A 15,329-nucleotide genomic window follows, 5' to 3' on the forward strand; every position below is an offset into this window, starting at 1 on the left:
TCTGGTAAGTCAAAGTTTCTGAAAAAAAGAAAACATCTAGTAGAAGTCTAAAATTCATAAGCAAAGTTCATAAGCCAAAAACAAACCCAAAAAACCGCAGCTACTCAATGGAATTTACTAAATTTAATTCTGAACTATTGAGTCAACACAAACAGAACTAGTGATACTGTTTCCAAATTACTTTTACCCTTCCATATTATAATAGTTCATATTATAATAGTGGAATATAAGTTTTCAAACCTATAGTCCAGACTGATTGGGGACCAAAAACTGCAACATTTGTTGCATTTTTAGTTTTTAAAACCTTGTTCTCCCTCCCTGGCCTGTGGTGGTGCTGCACCAATAACCAGTGAAGGAAATGACATAAAAGTCTTTGAAGACACTGAGCGCAACTTCATTTTTTCACAAAATGTAGACAAATATGGAGTAGCATGAGATTTTAGCGGTTTTAGGATTTCTCTTTTGCCTTTGGCAAAAGACCGCAAGTCATTTCTCCTGCTGTCACTCCACTCACATGCTCGTTTTGGTTGTATTTACCCAGAATGCCCTGCGCTACAGTACGCTTCAACCGAACTGAGACCTAGGCGTGTAGGCTGACTAAAGTTTGCTTTTTTTGTTCGATTATGTATTCATACTTCCCCAAATGAACTGGACTTTCTGTTCAAATGAATGAGAGTCTGATTAAAGTGGACTAAACATGGCTAGTGGGATTACACCTCTGATGCCTCCACAGCACCAGAGGGACCCCAAGAGCACCAAACTATCATGATTTTTATAGTTGTTGCACATAAAATAGGTTGATTTCTTCCTGCTGTTATCAGTGTTTATTAGCTGTGTTACTTTCAAACAGTTAAAATAATGTGGCACACTGAAATCCCACTCTGTGTTGCAAAATCCAAATATTTTTTTAACTTCCTATTTCTGTAAGTTTAAAATTAGCAGCCATAAAAACACTGGTATGATGTAATCTAATTACAAATTATGTATTTTAGGAATGATAAATCATCTGGTGCTGGCCTGTTGGTATGGGGAGGCCCAACAAATGAAAATCTGCCCAGGGTCCCAAAAAGGCTTGGACCGGCCCTGGTCCTTGCAAAGTGACAAATTGTAAGCTGTCAAGAGCTCAAGAGCTATTCACCCATTAGGAGGTGTATGTAATTTATTACCTTTTAAAAACAGATCTAACCTTTTTTGATATGTTTTTGATATGCTTATGTATTTTCTTTGCCTCCAGGCACATTAAAGTCCAATTTCCAGCCTATTTTAAAGGACCAATCCTTCTGTTTCCAAGGTAACCAGGAGCTGCCATCCAACTAAAGCTCTGAAACAATGCAATATAAGCATACATCTTTCATATGGATTTCCACTTAAGGAAAATCCAGCGTTAATCACACCATCCCCCCTGTGGGAGGCTGTGGAGCTGATTGTGATTATTGTTGCTGTGATTTTGGTTTAATCAGATGTGCTATCAGCTTAAGATGGCTGTTTGCTGAAGCATTCCAGTTATACAAAATAATACATTATTATGTAAACGCTGCCAATGAGTGGTAAAAGCTTTTAGAAGCACATAATGTTTCCAGGTGTGCTGGCAAGAAATGTCTGAGGAAAAATGACCACATTAGCCAGAGAGTGATTCTCCTCCATGTTCAGAGCTGTAAACTTTTCTCTTTCTGAGTGATCACATGGCTCCAGACAGCAGTTTGTTCCCTAGGGAAAGAAAGAATCTAAGGACTGTCACATATCTGGTTTAACTCTTTTCAGGCTGACAGAAGGTCCTGGAATTTATAGTGTGACGCCTCTGATGTTAGAGCTCAGCATGGGAGGCTTGTTTGTTTATTTATGTTCTATTTGACGTGATGTTCTATGTTCTTTATGTTATGATAACCCCGAACCCATCAATTAGAAGTCACATTTTCACACAAAATGTTTCTTACAGTTCAAAACATTTGTGCCATGGAGTGTGAAAACTTCTTAATGTTTCATGATTTGCACAAAACCCGCACAAGGTCGGGTTGTAACGTTATTCCCTCATCAAAAACATACCTGGATTGTTGCTTTGATTATTTCATGCATGTTTGAGAAATTCTTTAATCTCCATGGCAACCATTCAGCTGTGCAAAAACGCCTGGGTGGACCTAGCCCCGCCTTCGAGATGCAGCTCCTCCTCAGAGCTGATGTTTCCGAGCTTCCGCCACATAGAGCAGCTCCTCCACTCCTTCAGACTAACCAGCAGCAATTAGCAAACACCTGGTGGAACTATGCATCTCCTGATCTCATTATAGGAGCTACTACTGAGAGCAACGCTGGTAAAAACGTTGTTGAAGAGTTAATAGAGGTGCCATGTTGTGAAGACTTCCTGAAGGCAGTTTCAGAATGAGCAGGAGCTTCTTAAAGAGACAGAGGCCCAATTTCAAGGTGCTAAATTACAAAATCAAAATTCTTTTATGTCACACACATATATATATATAGTATATATATATAGCATTTTTATAACAATTAAAGATAACATAGTTATTAGATTCTGTTTAAAATGGAAAATACATGATACTGCCCCTTTAAAGTATGAAGATCAGTGATAGGCCAGGAAACTAATCGCTGCTCCCCTTGTTTCTAGATTTTATGTCAACTTTCTTTTTTTTTTTTAAGAATATCACTACTGCTCAAAATATTACTAAAGGAGTTCAAATCTCTAAAACTCTGTTGGTAGTTTGATCTTCATTCTGTGTATATGTTAGTTTTTCTCCAGATGCTCCAGCTTCTTACCACACATTTCTAAATAATTCTTAAATAAACCTTAGCCATGGGCTCATCATTGTGTTTCTTTGTTGGCCCTTTGACTAATTGTACAGTTTATAGTGCCAGAAAGAGGAATCTCAACGTAAGTATTATTTTTAGGCAACTACAGCGAGTAATATTATGCACATCAACAGTGTCAAGGTCAAGGCAGCTTTAACAGTTTGTTTTTTCTTTCACACTCCATAACCCTGATTTTTATTTCATTCCAGTCAATCCATTAAACCATTTTTCTTTGCCAACAGGCATCACAAACACTGCGATTATCAGAGTCAAAGTGGCCGTTTATGGCCCGTGATTAAAACACTCTTTGTAAACTTTGCAGAGGAAAAAAAAAGTAATGGTTGCTTTAGAGAAGAAGTGTTTGCTTTATGTAAGAGCAGAACGGTCGGACTTTGCTAAAGCACCTGGTCTGTGTGACTGATGTCTTAATAAAGCACAGAAACAGGGATTAGCTCTTAGCAACAAAGATGGAAACCAAACAGGAATACACAAAAGTTTCACTCAATGAATTACCAGGATAATTATGTAGACGCATCAGCGCATTTATTAATACCGGAGACTGCATGACGCGTGTTTACTCTGGCAGACGCATGAAAATCGTCCTTCGAAGTTTATTTGCTAAGATAAAGAACCAGACAGGATTTTGCTGACATCGCTGATCCCACTTTGTGATATTTTCTCAAGTCATCTTTTGCTTTCAACTCTTATTTCTAATGCTGTGTTTGGAGAAACGTTTGAATCAAATTTTCGTCTCCTTCGTCCGGTCGTTCTTTTGCTAAGCACACTTTCCCACAACGTAACCCATAAAGCTGAGAATGTGCCTAATCCTGTCCACTGTTATGACACATGGTCAGCGGCTTAAGTGATCCGGATCTCAGTGAAAGGTTATTCCAAAAAAAAAAAAAAAGGGAGCTGGAAGGTAAATAAAGGAGACAACGCTGGGCAGATCCGGGAAAATATTGGCATGGCTGACCTTATTGCTAAACTGATAGAAGCCGCTAACATCTCACAGATGTTTACCTACCAGAAGCACACCTAACCACCAAATGGGCATTTCTGAATAAATGTGGAGCTCTGCTTTGAAAATCCTTGGTATCTGACAAAATGAGCCTCGTTTTCTAATTTATTAAATATGGCTGTACGTGGAGACATGTCTGCATTTCACTTCGCTTTTAAGGCAATGAGGGAAAGCAAACTTTGAGCAGATAAGCGTAACGCCGAGCAGACAACAACAAAGTTGCCGTGGTTTACCCTTTCGGGCTTTCCGTCTGTCGGCCGCGCAACTTGACGGATTTGAAAATGCTGGCAGTCGTTTTAGAGATGTCAGCTTCAAGATAAGGAGCTACATTGTTCAGGGAACCCAGGCAGAAAAATGCCCTTAATAACCACGATAAACGTCTATCTCATAGAAACTCTGCATGCAGATTGCTCACTCTGCAGCAGACCTCCTGCAACAGGCTCAATTTAGAGCATCTAGGAAGCTGTCCGCTCTAAAAACATTTATTTGAAGCATATATTTTTAGGCTTCATGAAGTCAGATTATTATTGAAAAAAATCCATTTCTTTCAGGAACATTATCACTAAGTGAAACACATTGTTTAGATGGATTACACAAGTAGAAACTTAAAACAACACACAGGCAAGATGAAGATAAAATCAAGAAAAAAAAAGTAATAATAATCGAGACGTTTTGACTTTGCTTTTAAATAGTTATTAATGTAAGGCAGAGTGGGGGAGAATTACACCCTGGTGGGTGTTTGAAAGCCCTTATTTAATTTAACTATCATGATTTCACACTTGAGATTTAAATTTACATCAGATCCATAGAAAACTGTTTTAATACAGAAATGTACAGAAAACATTCTTCATGAAAAGAATGTCTAACGTTTAAAGCTGCAGTACGTAAGTTTTACAAAAATATGTTTTTATTCCATATTTATTAGAAGTGTCACAATGTCGTGACAGTATGAGAAGAGACAGATTATATATGAAAAGAATGGAGCTCCTCTGCCTCTTCTCAGTGAGGCTTTTGCAAACATACACCTCATCCTGTCAAAAGCAACCAATCAGAGCCAGGAGGCGGGTCTTAGCACTGTCAGTCAAACTCATGTACTGCTAAACGTGCTAATGGGGAAAACAACTTACTGTTACAGGAAAATAGATTAGCCATCGTCACTGGTGACTATACTAACTAGCCTTAGCATTCTTGGCAGGCTGTGTTGTGGTGAGTCAGCTGTAGTGTAGCAAACAGGAAGAGCTGAGAGTGATTGACAGCGTTAAGACCCTCCTCTGCTCTCTGATTGGTCGCTTCTGACTGTTTATTTCTTCAGTTAACACTGGGAGACGTAGTTTTTCACATTTTATCTGTCTTATTTTCTTTCACAACATGATGATAACTTTAATAAAATGTGAAAAACCTTTTTTATATAAAAGTTACATGCTGCATCTTTTAAGATGATTGGTTTTCAAAAGATACTTTCAATCTGACAAATGAGCTTCTTTGGAACTCATAGTTTATTGAACAACTTTATTATCGCAATTAATATTTAAGTGCGCAACAACACTTTGGTTCTGCATCCTTAAGCCTCCAAAGTAAAATCAGGTAAAACCTGAACCTGCAGCAAACCAGTGAAGTCTGGACTGATAGACAGACCAGTGGCCTCGACCTGAGCACCAATCAAACGTGACATCACTGATGGGTCGGATGCTGCTTTTGGTTCAGACTGGAACCAACTCTAACCGCAGAGAAGTAGCTTTCAGCCATTCAGTCTCAGAGCAGAGTGCAAGCTGCATGAGTTGCCATCCAAAGACCGTAAAGACTCCGAACTCTAATGAAAGAGACAAAGTGCCGCCTCAGCAGAGACGCGGTTTAAAGAGAGACGTCTCTAATTGACGTTTGGCCCCTCCCCGGCCCTCAGCAGGGTTGGGTTGGACATGCTCCTCCCCGTTCCGCCTGCTTTCTCTGTAACCGGGACTCCACACACACACTTCATCGTGAACTCGCATTCACATACACACATTCTGCTTCGCTTGCCTGCGCATGGCATGACAAGCACACAAACACCCACATTCAGCCCTCTGCATGTTTCACCTCATATCGAAGAGAGACGCACACACACTCCCAGATATAGATACACACACATTTTTCTTTTTCTCAGCCACATCACACAGACGGGGGAAGGAGGAGCCAGCACTAAAAGACTTGTAATTTGTATTTTGCCAACAAAGGCTGGATTATCCAGCAGCGAGCCTTGTTGCAGCTGCTACTGTGTGTGTGCGTGCGTGGGCGTGTGTGTGTGTGTGTAACAGGGAAAGTGAAAGATGTTAAATAAAAAAAGCATCTGAGATGGAAACATTGTGAAAAGGGCAGTATTATGTAAAAATGTTATAGTTTGTTTCCTCAAAAACAAACCTGGAGTGTTGCTTTGACTCTTTCATGGATGTTTGAGAAATGCTTTCATCTTCATGGTAACCACTCCGTTTTGAAAAACGCCAGGATGGAGCTAGCCCCGCCTTCAACGGCGCAGCTCCTCCTCTGTACTGCAGTTTACAAACCTCTGAACTTCCGCCTCACAGCGCAGCCCTCCCCCACTCGGCTCCTTCAGACTAGCCAGCAGCAATTAGCAACCACCTGATGAAATCTGCTGAGCTCATTATCGGAGCTTCTTCTCAGTGCACTGCTGGTAAAAACGTTGTTAAAGGGTTAATAGAGGAGCCATGTTGTGATCACTTCCTGGAAGCAGAGTTTCAGAAAGAGCAAGAGCTTCTTAAAGAGACAGATGGCCAATTTCAAGGCGTTAAATGTGCAGCGTTATGTGCCTGCAAAATACATAATACTGCCCCTTTAAAGTAAAGAAAAACGTGTGAACAAAACACATCTTTATATCAGTGAACGGAGGGGTGTGTGTATGTGTATTCGTCGTCACCTCGCCTCCCACAGTTTTCTGCATGACCGAGCCTATTTGAGCCGGTCTCCGGTTCTTCCCGAGGCCGCTCCGCTCCGCCTCACCTCGCCCAGAACCAGACCTCTGCTCCTCAGGCACGCCACGGTGCCGAGAGGTCGAAGGGGGGAGGAGGGGCTGCGACATGCACTGGAGTCATTTAGCTTAAGATGGAGCAGATACCTCCAGGCTGTGGGCGGCGGGGGTTCAGTCGGGTCCAAATAAAGTCACCAAAGTGTGACAGGTAGAAAGAGGAGTGAGCTAAGAGCTTCAGTTCCCAACTTCTCCCAGTCCATTCACAGATTTAAGGAGCAGCTGAATCAAACGTGCTCCTCAGTGGCCAGCGTGAAGGCAACCCAGCAGCAGGCTGGTCAGAATGAAACAAACCCATCACTTCACAGCTTTGTTTGCTTCTTTCAGAGCCGTAGAAACACAACCTTAAACAAGTAAAATACCTCCTGACATGTTTTAGGGGGCAAACCAGATACAATTATTCAAGAAGAATAAGTTCATGAGTAATTGCAATTATGGCTTAAAATAATTAGTGGTGGGACTCAATTTAAAAATTTCAAACAGGTCAACCAGGAACATCTTCAGAGCTTAATTCTAACCCTGGAAGATTTGTCAGCAGACTTGAAACTGGAGCAAAGTTCCCCAATTTTATTTGTAAAGAAATTTAAAATCCGCAGTCTGCATCGTTTTCCTTTAGCACCTCTTGTTACTAGTCAGTTACGTCAAATCCTAATAAGATTCTTGCAAATACTTTTGCAAGAGCCTGAGCTTTTGGCTCGGCGGCCTCAGGGAAGCAATCCCCCGTCAGAGAGTCGAGATCATAATCAGCATGACTTCTCTATGTCACTAAGTGACAGAGTGAGCTGCTGAGCCTGTGGGGGGGGGGGGGGGGGGGGGTGCGTGTGTGTGTGTGTGTGTGAGTGTGAGTGCAGGCAGGCAGATGTGCAGAATGTGATTTTGTCGCTCACCCGCGAGGCAGATAAGAGTTGTTTATCATTTGTGGCCGTGTAGCGATAAAGAAAGATGGCGAGTCTCTAAGCAATCAATAAACACCCTGGTGTTTCACTCATTACTTTTCCTGCTCTGCAAACTTTGAAAACTCCCATATAGATTCCTATTGTCTCTGTTTAGTTAAACCTTCGCGCTGTGTTTGACCCCACAGATAGAGAGTTGTGTGATGGGCTTTTTTTATTCTGTCAGCTGAATTTCAGTATCTTGGTGCATTGTTTGCGTAGGTTAATGTGAATCTTGATTTGTCTTGTGAAATCGGCCTGCCACAATAAGCAATAAATTAAAACAAGCTCAATTGTTTTTCTCTTTTCTCTCTTTCTCTCTCTTCCCACCAAACACTTCAGTGTGGTGCTTTGGTCTCAACCAGCCCCTTTCTGAAGAATTTACTTCATTTAATTCATTTTATTTGTTGTTTGGGTTGTTTTGCTTATTTATTTTGGATATTTAAAATCTCTTCGGTTCCTGTGTTAGTATTTTATTACTTGAAAATTGTCTCAACGTTATTGATTATTGCGATGACTTCTTATTGTACAACATAATGTGTTATTTCAACATGGCGACGCCTAGTTAGACATTGGTTGCAGGTCAAAATGTAATTAGGCATAAACAACCACCACTTTTATTTTGGTCAGCTTATAGTCGCATGTATCACCAGCTGTGTTTCTGTTACAGATTTGCTCAAAACCTTGTCTGTATTCTGTTAATGTTGAAAAAACACAATTTCCCAATTTTAGTGTTTCCATTAAATAAGATAAGTCATTATAAAATATGCCGCACCATCATCCTCCAACTACTTCCTGTCATCGTCTTCTTTGTGGTTTCTGCCAGTGGCAACATCCTGTTGTTGATCATGTGACATGTGTGATGCAAAAAAAAAAGTGTTTCCATTGCAGTTTTGCGAAATAAACCAATTTCAGTACCGACAAAAAAACACTTCATCCCAACGACAAAACTTTCTATTAAAAAACTAGTTTTGTTTGTTTTTTATTAGCCTGTTTCCATGAAGCAAATTTATTTTCAAAATGTCAAATTGCGCAATTATACGGTCAATGGAAACACAGCATTCTTACAATATTGTCTTGTAAAATAATATGTTTCCACTACAGTTCAGCCCTGTTAATACGAGTAGCGGCCATGTTGAAATGCAAAGCTGACTTTACAAATCGTAACAGGGGGTAATAGAATAGGTGATGGGAAGTCCAACTTCGGGGGGCTCTCCAGTTGATTTTTCTGACTGAAAAATCGGAATTTCCAAGTTTTGACTTCAAATGCAGTGCACCGTAAGGAGGGATCTAGGCGAGTTGTGTCCATCTCTTCAGGGGGTTGAAGTCAACCCCTGACTCACCAAGCGACTCATTTCTCAGGACTTGCGGCCGTCCTGTCTCTGCTTTCGGTTTTTGACTGGCCAGAAGCAGCTTAGAGGTAATAATGTGCCAACCTCCCCCACACCATAACACTACCTCCACCAAAAGCTGTCTGGTATTGAGAGAGAGAATTTGGCAAAACCCTCAAAGTCAGCTCTACTGCTCAGTACATTCCAAGCAGGTTTTAGAAATGAGATATTTTGCTTAGAAACATTGTTGCAACTCAACATCGTCAGTCAAACCCAGCTTTCCTCACTTTTATGGCTCAGCATACATCACCACCTGAACAAAAAACAAACAAAAAACAAATAACCTGTCTGATTTCTCAAAACGCTTACTCTAGGTAGAGCTCACTATTTCGTAAGCGCAGCTTGTCAAACACGAAAGCGTCGACTCGACTGGCTGAAATTCCACAACAGGAATTTCTCTCTCTGTTTTTATGGCGGATGGGAGTCATCGCTGCTCTGTCTGAGGAGCAGCGATGACTGAAGAGTGCTGTGACATACCTGCAGTCTGCCAACTCCTCTCTCTTCACAGGCCCGTACGCTAACAGCAGGCGGCTCAAACCATCTACTGCCTGTCGTCCCTCATGCAAACACCAGAGTTTATCCGTTCAGAGGTTGTCGGGACAGAAAGGGCGCTTGGATCTTTACCTGTACCGTTGTTTACACGTCTGCGTCAGCAACGAGATTTGCAGCGTACCGGGTTTGTTTGAACGGCAAACAATACATTGACAAAGTCAATCAGACGTCGTCGAGTGTGACCCGACGCTATCTGGGATGCTCTTATGAAACTTTGAACTGATTGCGTATCGTACTGTGGACTAACACTCATGAGATCACGCTGAGACCACTGCAGGTTGTTTTGAACGTTGATTGTATCCGTCTATGGATCTCAGGTTGCAAAGCTCCTCCATGGTGTACAGTACACACTCTAAGTGTTCACTTGGCAGTTAACTATATTGAGATAGGAGATCGGAGGCAGCTTGTCTGACATATTTTCCTTGTCAGTCTCATCATACGGGTCGATCCCAACAGCAGCCATTTTGTTGATGTATCTTTTCCTCGCACATTGGTCAAGAAGAGTTTGTATGTCCTTTCTACCTTTTCACGTCTATTAACAAGGAAAGACTTGTTTTCTTATTTTGTCAAATCACAACCGTAAACTTTGATGTTTTTTTTAGATATTTTAGCAGTAAAAGTCTGAAAATCAACTCATGTATTTGAATTCTCAACCCCGGAGTCAACACTTTTTTGGAAGCACCATTTATTGCAGCTACACCTACTGCTAGCCTGAGGTATGTTTCTAACAGCTTTGATTATCTACAGACAGAAATTCATACACATTCTGGAAATCATGTTTATGAAATATTATGAAAGCCCAGACAGAAGCATGGAGACACTTTTTGAACGTCAGTTTTCAAATCTTACCACGGATTCTCAATTTGGATTTAATCGTCATTGTTTGCTGCCAAACAATGACGATAATATAATGGTAAAATAATAACAACAGACTATTTCACAATTAGAGATGCTAGGCCTCATTGAGTATGAAAGGAGTTTTCACTAACCCATTCACTTACTGAAAAGGTCATTTAATTCAGTAACTCAGCTTACAATATTAAGTACAGTATATAGATTAACTAGCCACAGACTATTTTTAAGCCTTTATTTATGTTAACTATGATTATTTTCTGCTCAAAATTAGGAAGACATGGCATTTTTTTAACTAGAATTAGACCAGTAATGAGAACATTTTTAATGTATAAATGTTGAAAAATATTTTAAAAGTACTTTTGAAAATGTGTACACCTCATCAGAACAGTTTTTCTAATTCACCTAGTACGACTCTCGCACTTCAAAGCAACAAATAATTGATCATTTATCAGTTCTGCCAGAGCAACATATCCAATAAGCCCCTAACATTCTGCTTTGGAGTGTCACTCAAAGATTATTAGTCGCTTCCAATATGGACACCTTTATAAACTTTCTTGAAGCTTCCCTAAATATACCCTCTAAATATTCAGAACTTCGAAAAGAGTGATTGAAAACAACAAAACAAAACATATAGAACTGCTTTTCACCGGAGCGAACAGTTCGGTAAAGTTGGGTCGTACGTTCAAGGAATCAAAGTGACTCAAACACACCTTCGCTGCACATGAGACAGTAAATCACGTAGTTTGTCACCGCCGCGCTCCATGCACTGCTTTGACCTGGGCTTTACCAACAGGTCTGACCGGCAGCGTGAGTTTCCCCTCCACCTACGCTGCTGCAGTCTGCCGGCCAAACCCCGTGGTTCTCTGTTAAAAAAAAAAAAGAAAAAGTTGAGAGTGGTGCCTCTCTGCCCTCCCACACAGTCATTAAAAGCGCCTCATGCAGGCAGAGAGAGAGAGAGAGGAAAAAATATCTCACTCTTGTCAGAGGAAGGCAGCATACCCTCTGATGTGTTGCTGCGATAAGAACTGGCAGTAGTTAAAAGGGGCGCCCCACTGCATTATGGGACAAAGGTGCAGCTCTGTGGAACCGAACTCATCCTCATTAACCTCTCCTATGTCTCTACACACATATATGAAGTGAAACACACTGACCTGCGCCCACCCAGCTCCCCCACCCTCCCGTTTGCTCACCTGTGAGCTGCAGCGCAGCTGGGTTAGTGTCCGCACACACGCGCCCGCACCCCCACACACCTAAAAGCACATCCTCTGTAACTCATAAATTTATTGGTCTCCAAAACGCTTGGCTGCAGCAGCAGGTTTTTGATGTCAGCCACTGAGGGAGGGGTTATGAATAAAATATCAGGCTAAAAATAGACGTGGGATGAGACGGAGGCAGAAAATAGCCGTTCATCTGTCTTTGTGGCGTGGCTCGCACTTTTCCTTTCTTCTTTCTTTGGCACAAAGTCGACCACACAGAACCCAAACGATGCCTGAGAACCTCAACGGGACCCAAGTGAAGCAGATCGTGTTCCGCTTGTTTCATTGGCAGACCTGTTTCACTTAAAACAAATCATTGTTCTCATGTTATACTTGAAAAACCTGTTAGTGGAACTAATATAATAAAGTAAAGTTTATTTGTATAAAACATTTCAGCAACAAGGCAATTCAAAGGGCTTCACATCATACAACAATTGAGAAACAAGTGAGTGACGTTACATTTTGATGAACATCAGCACCAAAATCATCAATATGCTATTAGTCTAGATTTGAAGGAACTCAGAGTTTTTGGCTGTGTTGCTGTTTTCTGGAAGTTTGTTCCAGATTTGTGGTGCATAGACGCTGAATGCTGCTTCTCCTGGCCTGGTTCTGCTTTTTCTTTTTTTTTCTTCATCAGTGCTTTTGAGAATTGTTTTCATTTAATCAGCTAAATGTATAAATTACAGTAACTGTAAATAATGAAACAAAAGTGTTAATTTGCATAATAACAAAGTTAGTGCTTCCTATGCGTGATTCTGAAGGCAGCCGGCAGACTGACCACTCTGACCTGATGAATGGCTGCAGACTCTTTGAACACGTTACATTTTTACATAATTTCTAATTTCTTTTGATCGGATTTTATAATCAAACGGTTTGAAATATCGAAGACGCTGCCACGTGTCATCTGAACACGCGGCATCAGTTCTGCTGCTGCTTCTTTTAATTTCCTTTTAAGCACCAATTATTCCTGACAGAATTAAGGGGAGCTTAATGAAACTCTTTATTGATTAGCAGAATTGTCTTAGTTATATTTTTGATCAAGTTCCAACGCAAATGCAGCTGGGGTTTTCTTTTGTGTGTGTGTGGGGGGGGGGGGCGGGGGGGTTCCCTGTGTTTACTCCCTGCTTTCTTTCCTCAGCTTGTAATCAGAGCAGATGGGAGGTAAAGGCAAAGTTAGAAAAGACATACACGTTCACACACGCACACAGTGCCAAGGCCGAGACATGGAACAACCAGCCACTGTGTGGGGGCACAAAGGAGAGAAGATCTGAGGTCCGTCTGCTTCTCTGCCAAACAGCTTGGATGGGTTCTTCCAGCCTGTTTCTGAACGGCACCTGGATCATCCTCATCCTGTCTGTAAATCTGCTGCAGATTCACACATGGAGCCAATATCCTGTAGAGACTACAGATGTTCATACACACCTTTGCGCATGAGTTCTAGGTTCAATGATGCATTTGAATCGCTGCTATTTCATTGTGAAATCTTTACGCAACTTCAACTAACCTCTGTGAATCGGTTAAAGAAGATGGCTTGAATGTATTAACTGTTTTCTTTAACAGGCTGTGAGATACACATGCAGGTTTAAACAGACGTTGTTTTTATGTAACCAGTTTATTTAATTGCTTTGTGAATTGGTGCAGCGTATATAAATCGAACTGGAAACGGAGCTAACGTTTGGAGAAATGTCCCCAGACTCACTTTTTGTAGCTGTCCAAAACCTTTTGGGGCGATATTGAAAGCTGTGGTATGTAACTTTTATCAAAAGAAATGTTTTTTGCATATTTAAAACTGTCACTATGTCCTGAAAGTACAGTATGACACAGATAATTTGTGGGGAAAAAATTGAGTGCTCCCAGTGGTAGCTAAAGAAAACACCACTGTCAGAAACAACCAATCAGAGCCAGGAGGAGGGCCTTAATGCTGCCAGTCATCTTTCTTTATGAGCTTGTCACACTCCTCCCCCCTTTGCTCTAGTCTGTGAAAAGATGGAACTACGCTTACAGGTTAGCATAGCCTGTAATTAATGCTAAGGCTAATTAGCATGGCCACCAATGACAGCAGATAAACAGTTTTCCGGTAACAGTATGTTGTTTCTCCACTATTGGCACATTTAGCAGTGAGTACACAAGATTAATTGACAGCTCTAAGCCCCTCCTCCTGGCTCTAATTGGTTGTTTTTACTCTTCTTCAGGCGGCAATCCTAGCTCAGGGAGGAGTTGCATCTTTTTACACATTATCTGTCTCATAACACAATGTTGCGATATGTAAAATATTCTATAAAAGTTACACACCGAGAAATGAGAGGGAGTGCCTTCCTTAAGAATCATAACTCTTCCTGCCCATATGGACAAGCAGAGTTCCTTCAGGAGAAAAACTCTGAGAGTTTTTCGGTTCTGATTCAATAGTCTGACTGTCTGTTTCACTGCCACTCCACAAAGTGGATTGAATGATAAGAGAGTCGTGCTTTCAAAGTCTTCAGGTTCATCTGAAATGAACCGCTTTGACGTTGCAAGGAAAATGATTCCGCAGACACACAAATCATTTTTATGAAGATTTGTGAAGATTTGTGGAGCATCTCACCAGCTTGTCTGTGGCGTATACCACCTCTCACCTAAATCCACCATGTCGTCCAATCCGTAGACCCAGTTCTTGTTTCTAGAATGATTTATGGTAGGTGCCGGGCAGCTCAGTGGGTAGAGCAGGTGCAACGTGTGCAGAGGCTACAGTCGTCCATTCAGCTCTCCTGGGTTTAGTTACCCGTCATGGGCCATTTGCTACATAACTTCCTGTTCCCTCTTCTTCCTGTCATCTTATCATCCAATAGAAAAAATAAAAATTATCTTTCCTGTACAGTTCCTCCCTCCTCGGGTCACAGTGTCCTGATTGTTTCTAATAGTTTAGATTTTTTCATTATAGTTTAGTTTTATTTTGTGACTTTTTGTTTGTCTCATTCAGTTAGCTTTAGTTAGTTTTTAGAGTGTGTTTGCTGGTTTCTATTAGTTATTATTAGTTGAAGGTATAGTTTTAGTTTAGTTTTTATTAGTTATAGTAGTAGTTTTAGTTTTTTTTATGTACTTTGGTTCATTTTCCGGTGCAGAATTCAAACAGGTCAAATTATTTTATTGTGATTATGTATTCACTGATTGGGTAATGAACACAAGACTCAACAGAAGATAATATTTTTCAAAAAGTGTATTCAGTTATTATTGAACGACCAACTGACTCTGGTGTTTTGTCCAAAAAGAAACATAAATATTTCACATCAGTTTGAAAGGTTAATATATAGATTCAAAAACACAAAAATGAAGGATATTATATAATCCCAGAATGTTTTAGTTTTATAAACACACAATATACTTCCATGTAGCTGTTAGTTAGTTTATTTGTTTCCTCTATTTCAGTTTTTGTTAGTTTGAGTCAACTATAATACGTTCCTGTTACTTTTGAAGGCAGAGTGACACACTGCGTCTCCTTGCCATTTCCTGCCTCGGCTTTCTTTCTCCCATCTCGTC

The 15,329-nt window shown here is 40.7% G+C and overlaps 2 long non-coding RNA genes across 2 annotated transcripts; one reads left to right on the top strand and one right to left on the bottom strand.

Moving 5' to 3' along the window:
• Window positions 1-319: 319 nt before the first annotated feature.
• Window positions 320-13,981, top strand: LOC114134050 (uncharacterized). The gene is made up of 3 exons (XR_003593339.1): window positions 320-331; window positions 7,773-7,779; window positions 13,879-13,981. It is a non-coding gene; the product is annotated as an uncharacterized LOC114134050 (long non-coding RNA).
• On the bottom strand, window positions 10,405-11,842 carry LOC114134049 (uncharacterized). The gene is made up of 3 exons (XR_003593338.1): window positions 11,751-11,842; window positions 11,536-11,638; window positions 10,405-11,423 (listed from the first exon to the last, which is right to left on the bottom strand). It is a non-coding gene; the product is annotated as an uncharacterized LOC114134049 (long non-coding RNA).
• Window positions 13,982-15,329: the final 1,348 nt, after the last annotated feature.

Source organism: Xiphophorus couchianus, chromosome 19 (genome assembly GCF_001444195.1).
Source record: "Xiphophorus couchianus chromosome 19, X_couchianus-1.0, whole genome shotgun sequence".
NCBI classification, from domain to species: Eukaryota; Metazoa; Chordata; class Actinopteri; order Cyprinodontiformes; family Poeciliidae; genus Xiphophorus; species Xiphophorus couchianus.